Source organism: Maylandia zebra, linkage group LG14 (genome assembly GCF_041146795.1).
Source record: "Maylandia zebra isolate NMK-2024a linkage group LG14, Mzebra_GT3a, whole genome shotgun sequence".
Lineage (NCBI taxonomy): Eukaryota > Metazoa > Chordata > Actinopteri > Cichliformes > Cichlidae > Maylandia > Maylandia zebra.
Window position 1 is genome coordinate 9,469,015 of NC_135180.1, and position 9,672 is coordinate 9,478,686.

The window sequence follows — 9,672 nt, forward strand, 5'->3', positions numbered from 1 at the left end:
AGGCGGCTCAGCCAGGAACCTGCGAGAGGCCATCGCTTCTCGGCCTTTTGGCTAAGATCAAGTGTAGTAGCTGTTCTTATCAGTTTAATATCTGATACGCCCCCGATTTGGGGGCAACGTATTAAACGCATTTTTAGAACAGGGAGCCGAATAAGGGGCTCGCTCCGTTCGCTCCACGCATCGACCCGGTATTGCAGCGCCTCCGGGAACGGTGCCCCCTTTGCTGACTTTGTGCAAAAGCAAGAAAGCCAAACAAAGTAAGGTCGGCCAAACCAAGAGCCAGAAAGCAGCCGCAAGCGGCGAAAGTGCAGGGATAGAAGCTCAGAGAAATAAGGAAAAAAACTGGGAAGATAGCGAGGAACTGAATATATTATTAAAGGAACAGGAGGTTTTGTTTCAGGAGAGGGCAAAAACAAGAATGTTTAAATTTATGCAGGAGGAGTATATGCAACAGGAGAAGTGCTCGGCCTATTTTTTTGCTCAAATGAAAAAGAAAGAGGAAAAAGGGAAGGGAAATCGGTTACTGGACGGGATAATATTTTGAAGATGGTAGAGGAGTACTACAGTTCATTGTTTGGTGTGGAAGAAGTAGATAGAGGGGCTCAAGAAATGGTTTTAGGTTTTCTGAAAGAGAGGTTACCAGAGGACGCAAGGAAGCTTTTGGAAAGGAGCATAACAAACCACGAACTATACGAGGCGATAAAGACAATGAAGAATAACAAGGTACCTGGGATAGATGGACTCACAAAGGAGTTTTACATCACCTTTTGGGATCTCATCGGAGACCACTTGTTGGAGGTATTTGAAGAAATGTGTGAAACGGGTAGAATGCCAAAGAGTATGAGGACGGGTGTGATAAGTTTTCTACATAAGAAAGGCTCACCTGCTGTGCTTTCAAATTATAGGCCTCTTTCAATGGTCTGCGTGGACTACAAAATTTTGAGTCGAACTCTAGCAAGACGCCTGGCCCGAGTCTTGCCTGCTATTATTAATGCAGACCAGACATGCGGGGTAAAGGGCAGGCAGATTGGTTGGAACTTACAATTACATAGAGATGTGCTTACATACATCGAAGAGAGGAACTTGACAACAATATGCGTAACACTTGATCAGGAAAAAGCTTTTGATAGGGTCAATCATGATTTCTTATGGAGGGTGATGAGAAATTTTGATATAGGAGGTAAATTTTTGAATTGGATAAGTATGATGTATACTGACATAATCTGCAAGATAAAGATAAATGGACACTTAACAGAGGAAGTACAACAAACGAGAGGGCTACGGCAGGGTTGCCCCCTGTCCGCCCTACTCTATGTTATATATGTAGAACCTTTAGCATGTGCAATAAGAGGAAACGAGAAAATTAGAGGAGTGCCCTTGCCAGGGGGGAGGTGTTGAAGATCTCCCAGTACGCTGACGACACAGTTCTTTACTTGGAAGATGATGGAAGTGTGAGGGAGATGATACGAACAATACAGACCTTTGAGAGCGCTGCGGGGTCAAAGGTCAATGAGGAGAAATCAAAATATACATTTTTGGGACGATGGGCAGGTAGGAGACAGACGCTTTGCGGGCTTTCTTTGTGTGAAGGGTCCATGCAGGTCCTGGGCATTGATTTTGGAAATCCAGCAAATTACAACTGGGATTTGAAGATAGCGAAGATCTTAAAGAAATTGGGGATGTGGTCAAAAAGAAAGCTCACTATAACTGGCAAAGTTTTGGCCGTAAAAGCTGACATCTTACCTGCCCTACTCCATTTGGCATATGTCTTTCCAATGCCACAGACTCATAGGAAGGTGCTAACACGGGGAATTTTTAAATTAATATGGGGGGGGGGGGTATGAATATGTAAAAGAACAACTATGTATCAGACAATATCAAAAGGTGGGAGGGATGTCCAATACATCCCTTTGAAATTGGATGTGATGTATTACAGTAACATATGTGCTCCTCTCCAGTCACCCCTTTCCTGTCAAAGTGGAACTCTGGAGCAGAGCAGGCGGGGCCTGAGATCTGCCCCTTCAGCCAAGCAAACAGGGCCTACCGTGACGCCGGAAGCCGGGACGAGGAGTCACTGCGGCTTCCTGCGAGGCCAAAGAAACACACACTCTGGCTTCTCTTCAAAACGTACAAGTCTTTCGCCTTTTACTAAAGACTTCCGTGGAGAGTGAGGCTAAGGAGTTGCACCTATTTTTGGCAGGGTCTGCCGTCTGGCTGGCCCCTCTCCTCGTTGTTCAAAAGAAGAAATAGAAGAAAGCGCGTGTAGCAGATTTCAAATGGTTGACTGCGTTGTGACGACAGACTGGCTGGAAACTGGATTTATTTCTAAAAGACAAAGTGCAGCAGCAAAATCAGTGTCACACAGCAACAGCAGGCCTCTCCTCATCCCAGTGTGGAGTCCATGCAGCTCTGCTTACAATATATAAAAGAAAATACAATCTATCAAAACAACGATTCTCCCAACAGCCACTTTAAAGTCAAATGTTATAGTGGGGTAAAACAGAGACAAATATGAAGCCACTAATAATAACTTGTAATATTTAAATCCCCACTAAGATGGATCAATTACACAATACATATTCAAACAACTTTAACTTTTCTCAACATGGCTGAAAATACTATGCAGTGTGCAGCCTCAGGTGATGAACTCATTATACACATAAAACATAACCTATACATTTACACATACCTAGAAGACAAAGTGCAGCAGCAAAATCAGTGTCACACAGCAACAGCAGGCCTCTCCTCATCCCTGTTTAGCACAAGTAAGGACCACATAAACGGATGGTGTAACAGATAAAACGCAGTTCCAATTACTATTTTTCTCGTTCAAAGCAATCAAAAACACTTTGGGAGCTTTTAGCCATGAGAACTAATAGATAGCAAAGAAAAATACACCAAATTTAAATGTATAATTTAGTACAGGGAGAGGAGCTACAGAAAGTGTGCCTCACCAGTGTGGAGTCCATGCAGCTCTGGCTGGGAAACCCCACACACGCAACATGTTTACAAGTGGCGTCACACTGATTAATGCCCCACTTCAACAGTGACACGTGGAACCTTAGTTTTACATAAATTAAATTTACACAATAAAAAATAAATCAACTATATACAATACAGTTTTGAGAATGTTCACACTCAGTATATCTCAGCTACACGCACAGTTCCAGGAAGCTCCGCAGGCCTCTGAGGTACTGTAGGTGGGCGGAGATTTGAAGCGGCTCCCTCCCTGTGAGCCAAGTGAAAGAGCGCACCGTCACAAGCGAGAAGTGTCCCGAGAAGGCGGCTCAGCCAGGAACCTGCGGGAGGCCATCGCTTCTCGGCCTTTTGGCTAAGATCAAGTGTAGTAGCTGTTCTTATCAGTGATAAGGCGAGAAGCAATGCAGGATGGCGGCATCATCGGCCAACTTCCATGAGAGGAATGCATGGATGCAAGGTACAAGAAATACTTTGAGATTCGAGCTGATGGAGAAAGATGAGGAAATCCATGACAGAATTAATTTTGGACGGAGGATCCTATACGAGGCTTTAAAGATACAGCCTGAGGAAATCTACTGCCTTCAGCAGAGCACGGCAAGTAAACATTACGATGTAACCTTTTGCACGGGAGAATGCGCGGAGGAGGTGAGAAGGAAGTGTATTGGAGAAGAAAACGAAGAATTGAGAAAATACATGGTAACCCCTATGTACAGAAATGATTATAGGATCCTAACTGTTCATATGTACAACCCATGGGTTTCTGAAGAGACTATTAAGTATTTCTTGGGAAGGTACGTCACAGTACTACCAGGAGTGCGGAAAATAAAGGATGGCTTAGGCCTATGGACCGGAAAAAGACAATTTCGAGTCAAATTAAATGTGGATATGGCCACCGAAGACGGGTATTGCCACCCGCCCGCGGTGTTCTCTATTGGAGCGGATAGGGGCTTCCTAGTGTATGCCGGGCAGCCCCAAGCGTGCAGAAAATGTGGTAGCACCGGACACAATGCGGACAGTTGCGAACAAATGAGGTGCAGGAGTTGTGGAAAGATAGGCCATATAACAAAAGACTGCAAGGAGCCTAGAAAATGTCACTTGTGTGATTCGGAGACGCACATGGCAAGAGACTGTACTAGGCCAAGGTCATATTCTGAAGCGGCAAAATCTGGAACTAAAGACGGATATCATAGAAAAACGGACACAGAAACTGATACTGAAAGGAGAGCACAGGAGGCGCCAACGGCTGCCGAAGATCAGACTAATGAGGAGAGAGATGGGAGCAAGGAAGGTGGAGCAGAGCAGAGAAAGGAGGAGGGAGGAAATCCACGCGAACTGGATGCCGAGAGAGAGAAACAAGGGGAGGACGGACAGGTGTGGGAAGTAGTAGCGAAGCCTCGGAGAAAATCAGCTAAGAGGCGGAGAAAGGTGAGCTCGGGCGCTTCTTCAGAAGAGACTAAAATGAAAAGTAGAGAGGACAGAGAGGAACGGACCGAGGAGGTGGAAAATGTGGAGGGACATGTTCTGAGAGGTACACAGACTGAATGTATGCACACGCCTTTAAGTGACTTAACTAGTGATGGGGATACGGGGGAAGAGGCCGAAAGTGAAGAAAAGTCGGAAGATTCCTTTATAAAAAACTTGCTGGCGCAAGTTAATATGGAGAGTTAAAAATGGGGATTTCGGAATAAAAGAAGATTTTTTAGGTTACTTAATGCAGTTATTTAATTTTTTCCTCCGGACTTTAATTATAAACGTATTCCCATGGTTTTGTTTGGTAATGATTTGGTTTTGTTGTTAAGATATGGGAAAATTCCGAATAATTACTTTAAATGTAAGGGGGCTTAAAAACGCCCGAAAGAGGAAAATGGTTTATGAATTTTTGTTACATTATAATTTTGATGTTTGCCTACTGCAAGAAGTACATCTAAAGGATGAGGGGGATATTGACCTTTTTACGGAGGAATGGAGAGGAGGTGAATCGGCTTGGAGTATAGGGGGGGTACACGGGACTGGGGTCGGAGTGTTATGTGGAAACAAAAGTATAAGGATAAAGGAAAGTTACACGTTAATACAGGGAAGGGTGATGGTTGTAGATGTGGAAAAAAGTGGAATGCAAAACCGGATAATAAACGTGTACGCACATGTGGATCCAAAGTTGAGAAGAGAACTACTCTTAAAAATGGATACCTGTTTTATGACAAAAAAAAAATATTCTGGTGGGAGGGGATTTCAACTGCACCTTGGAGAAGGAAAAATCCTCCCTCCCCTTCAAGACTTTCATAAAAAAATATGGTTTGATAGATGCAATGGCTACACTACAGGGGAAACAAGTGGGGCACACATGGAAGAATACAAGAGGGGTGGAAAGTAGATTAGATTATATATTGGTAGACAAAAAGTGCAAAATAAAGCAAGGAAAACTAATACCGGCACTGTTCACGGATCATCAAATGGTAGAGGTGGAAGTGGAGATAAAAGGAACAGATTATGGAAAAGGTTACTGGAAACTAAATAATGAAGTACTTATGGAAAAAGAATATAAGAAAAAATTTGCAGAGCTCTTCCCCTTATGGGCAGAGACGGAGAAGTTATACATGAATAAACTGGATTGGTGGGAGGATGTAAAAAATAAAATAAAAAAGTTCACAGTGGATTATTGTACGGAAAGGTCAAGAGCTAGGAATGAGGAATTCCGCACGCTGCAAAAAGAAATAGAATATACTTACGCACTACAAACAAAAGAAAAAAATAAAAATAAGGACGAGAAAATAGAAATTTTAAGATCGAAACAGGAAGAATTACTTGAGAGGAAGGCAAGGGCTGAAACATATAAATTAAAACAGGAGGAGTATGAGGAAAACGAGAAATGTTCCGCTTTTTTCTTTAAAAAGATGAAAAGTAGGGAAAAAAGGGGAGTCATAACAAAATTGGAGAAGGATGGGAAAATGACGGAAGGGAGAGAAGATATGTTAAAGGTGGCGAAGGAATATTATGAGGAGCTGTTCAGCAAAGAAAATCTAGAGGGAGGGAAAGGGGATTTCTTCTTGAAGAAAATAAAGAAGAGACTAACGGGAGAAGAAAGGGAAAGGCTAGAGGGGGAAGTGACAATAGAGGAGGCATATAAAGTAATAAAAGGAATGAAGGCAAATAAAGTGCCGGGAATAGATGGTTTAACAAAGGAATTTTACGAAACCCTTTGGGGGGTGGTGGGGATACATTTGGTGGGAGTTTTTAAGGAAATCATGGAGGGAGAGGCGATGACAGAGAGTATGAAGATGGGTGTGGTTTCCGTATTATTTAAGAAAGGCAACCCACATCAACTTGATAACTATAGACCGTTAACCATGTTATGTGTGGATTATAAGATCTTGAGTAGGATATTTGCAAATAGACTTGCAGGAGTAATGTCGCACATAGTGGAGAAGGATCAAACGTGTGGGGTACGGGGGAGGCAAATTACCTGGAATGTGCAACTACACAGAGATATACTTACATATGTGAGGGATAGAAACTTGGCAGCAATATGTGTGAGCTTGGATCAGCAAAAGGCCTTTGATAGGGTAGATCACGAATTTTTGTGGAGGGCAATGGAGTATATGGGGCTGGGAGGGACCTTTATAAAATGGGTAAAGAATTTATATAAGGGCATAAACTCGAAAATAAAATTAAATGGATTTCTTACAGAAAAGGTGTATCAAACAAGGGGTTTGAGACAAGGATGTCCATTATCTGTTGTGCTTTATGTACTTTATGTTGAACCTTTGGCCTGTGCAATAAGGGAAAGCCAAAGAGTGAAAGGGATAATGATGCCACGGGGAGAATGTTTAAAAATATCACAATACGCGGACGACACGATATTATATTTGGCAGATGATGATAGTCTAAGGGATGTGATAGAAATTTTAAATGCTTATGAAAAAGCGACGGGATCTAGGATAAATAAAGAGAAGACAAAGTATAAATATTTGGGGATATGGGAGGGTAGAAGAGATAACATCTGTGATTTTACTTTGTGTGAAGGTCCAATGGATATTTTAGGAATCTCTTTTGGAAACAAGGAAGGCGATGAGCTTTGTAATTGGAGAGAAAAGATGAACGCGGTGGAAAAGAAGTTGGGTCTTTGGAAAGTAAGAAAATTATCAATCTCGGGGAAAGTTTTGGTTATAAAGAGTGAGGTAGTGCCGAAATTACTACATTTGGCCTACGTGTTCCCGATGCCACAGATATATAGAGCACAAATAATGAGGGGGATATTTAAATTCATATGGGGGGGTTACGAGTATGTAAAAAGACTACAAATGTATCAAGAAATAGAAGATGGTGGGAAGGGGGTACCAAATGTCCCGTTGAAGTTAGATACAATGTTTTATACAAATGTGTGTACATTATTGAAACAGACTTATGTGCATAAATGTCAAATATTGCTATGGTTTTGGTTGGCGATACCATACCGTTTTTTGATAGGGTGGGAAAATAAGGGACCTAAGGCGGAGTTTAGACCAAAATATTTTCAGAGGATGGTGGGATGGGGAAAGAAACATCCGGAATGCAAAGAGGTGGATACAGTATTAAACCATAAACTTCTATACAAGAAAATGGTACGGAAAGCCAACCAAAATCAGGTACCGGTGAGTCCAGAAGTGTGGAAACTCACACAGGATAAGAGTTTTAAAAATGTCATAAAGGATTTTAATTGGATGCATTTACATAAAAGGCTACCCGTGAGGGTTACTATGTACGCACATAATTTGGGAAAACAGAAAAAGTGTCCGAGGGACAATTGTGTAAAAGAAGAAACAATTGAACATGTACTATGGGGATGCGAATACGCAAAAAAGGTATGGGAAGGGGTAAAGGGGAAGTATAAAGGTTTGGGGACGGTGACTTATGAAGAGATCACCTTCTTTGGGACTAAAGGTACAGAAAAAGAGAGATATAAAATACGTTGCATGTTGTTATCAATTGTTAAACTTAAGTTGTGGAGGGCAAGACAGAGTTGTATAATGGGGGGATACAAAGAGGGGGAAATTGGGACGATCAAGGCTATAGAAAGGGAATTTGAAAAGATATATTGGCATGAACTACAAAAATGGGGAATAGACACAATTAAGGACAGATGGAAAGATTTCTCTCCTTTTTTTGCTCTGAAGGTACCCAAAAGGTGGTGGTAGGTAAAGTGTAAGAAAAGGAGTAATGATAAGCTACACGTCAAATGAAAAGGTCATATGAAAATGTTAATCAGTTTGTCATGAACGAATGTGGGGAAAAATGGAAATGTAAACTTGTCATTGTAAAGGAAATGGTAAAATGTTTTTGAATGATTGTGGAAAGAAAATAAAAAAAAGGAAAAAAATCTGTTCTTATCAGTTGTTGTCAATTATTAAGCTTAAATTATGGAAGGCAAGACAGGGCTGCATAACGGGGGGATTTAAATGGGGGGAAATTGGGACGATTAAGGCTATAGAGAAGGAATTTGAAGGGATATATTGGTATGAACTACAAAAATGGGGAATCGATACGATTAAGGATAGATGGAAAGATTATTTTTTGAAAGTACCCAAAAGGAGGTGGTAGATAAAGGGTAAGGGGTAAAGTGGGGAGGGGGAGATAAGGAGTAATATGATAAGTTATTTGAAAATGTTACTTTGTATGGGGAAAGATGAAAATAGAATTTTTTTTTTTTTTTTTTTTTTTTGTTATGAACAAATGTTGGGAGAAAAGTGAATGTAACGTTATCATTTTAAAGGAAAAGGTAAAATGTTGGAATTGTTGTGGAAAGAAAATAAAAAGAAGGAAAAAAAAAAAAAATCTGTTCTTATCAGTTTAATATCTGATACGCCCCCGATTTGGGGGCAACGTATTAAATGCATTTTTAGAACAGGGAGCCGAATAAGGGGCTCGCCCAAGAAATGCCTTATTTGAGGGCTTTTGCATTGTATTTGTTTTTGAAGATCCCACTTTTTTATTACATAAAAGAGTTGTTAATAAAAAGTGATCATCTAATACTGTGAAAAAAAAAAAAAAAAAAAATCTGTTCTTATCAGTAGGCGAGAAGCAATGAAGGATGGCGGCGGCGTCGGCCAATTTTCATGAGAGGAATGCATGGACGCATGGTACAAGAAATACTTTGAGATTTGAACTTATGGAGAAAGAAGAAGATTTCCACGACAGAATCAACTTTGGACGAAGGATCCTCTATGAAGCTTTAAAGATACAGCCGGAGGAGATCTACTGTCTTCAGCAGAGCACGGCGAGTAAACACTACGACGTGACCTTTTGCACGGGACAGTATGCGGAGGAAGTAAGAAGGAGGTGCATCGGAGAAGAAGATGAAGAACTGAGGAAATATACGGTAACTCCATTGTATAGGAATGATTATAGGATCTTAACTTTACACATGTACAATCCTTGGGTTACTGAAGAGACTATTAAGTATTTCCTGGGAAGATACGTTACTGTACTCCCAGGAGTACGGAAAATAAAGGACGGTTTGGGCCTATGGACCGGAAAAAGACAATTTCGTGTCAAACTTAAAGTGGATGCGGCCACCGAGGACGGGTATTGTCACCCGCCCGCGGTGTTCTCTATTGGAGCGGATAGAGGCTTCCTGGTTTATGCAGGGCAGCCTCAAGCATGCAGGAAATGTGGTAGCACTGGGCATAATGCAGACAAGTGTGAACAAATGAGGTGCAG

At 41.4% G+C, this 9,672-nt stretch overlaps 3 non-coding genes and 1 pseudogene across 3 annotated transcripts; all 4 read left to right on the plus strand.

The window, feature by feature from the left end:
- Nucleotides 1-31: 31 nt before the first annotated feature.
- Nucleotides 32-222, plus strand: LOC112432059 (U2 spliceosomal RNA). Its single transcript, XR_003022795.2, has one exon. It is a non-coding gene; the product is annotated as a U2 spliceosomal RNA (small nuclear RNA).
- A 1,882-nt stretch (nt 223-2,104) lies between these two features.
- On the plus strand, nt 2,105-2,217 carry LOC112432054 (U5 spliceosomal RNA). Its single transcript, XR_003022789.1, has one exon. It is a non-coding gene; the product is annotated as a U5 spliceosomal RNA (small nuclear RNA).
- Nucleotides 2,218-3,311: 1,094 nt separating this feature from the next.
- Nucleotides 3,312-3,412, plus strand: LOC112432046 (U2 spliceosomal RNA; annotated as a pseudogene).
- A 5,332-nt stretch (nt 3,413-8,744) lies between these two features.
- LOC112432044 (U2 spliceosomal RNA) lies at nt 8,745-8,937 on the plus strand. The gene has a single exon (XR_003022781.2). It is a non-coding gene; the product is annotated as a U2 spliceosomal RNA (small nuclear RNA).
- Nucleotides 8,938-9,672: the final 735 nt, after the last annotated feature.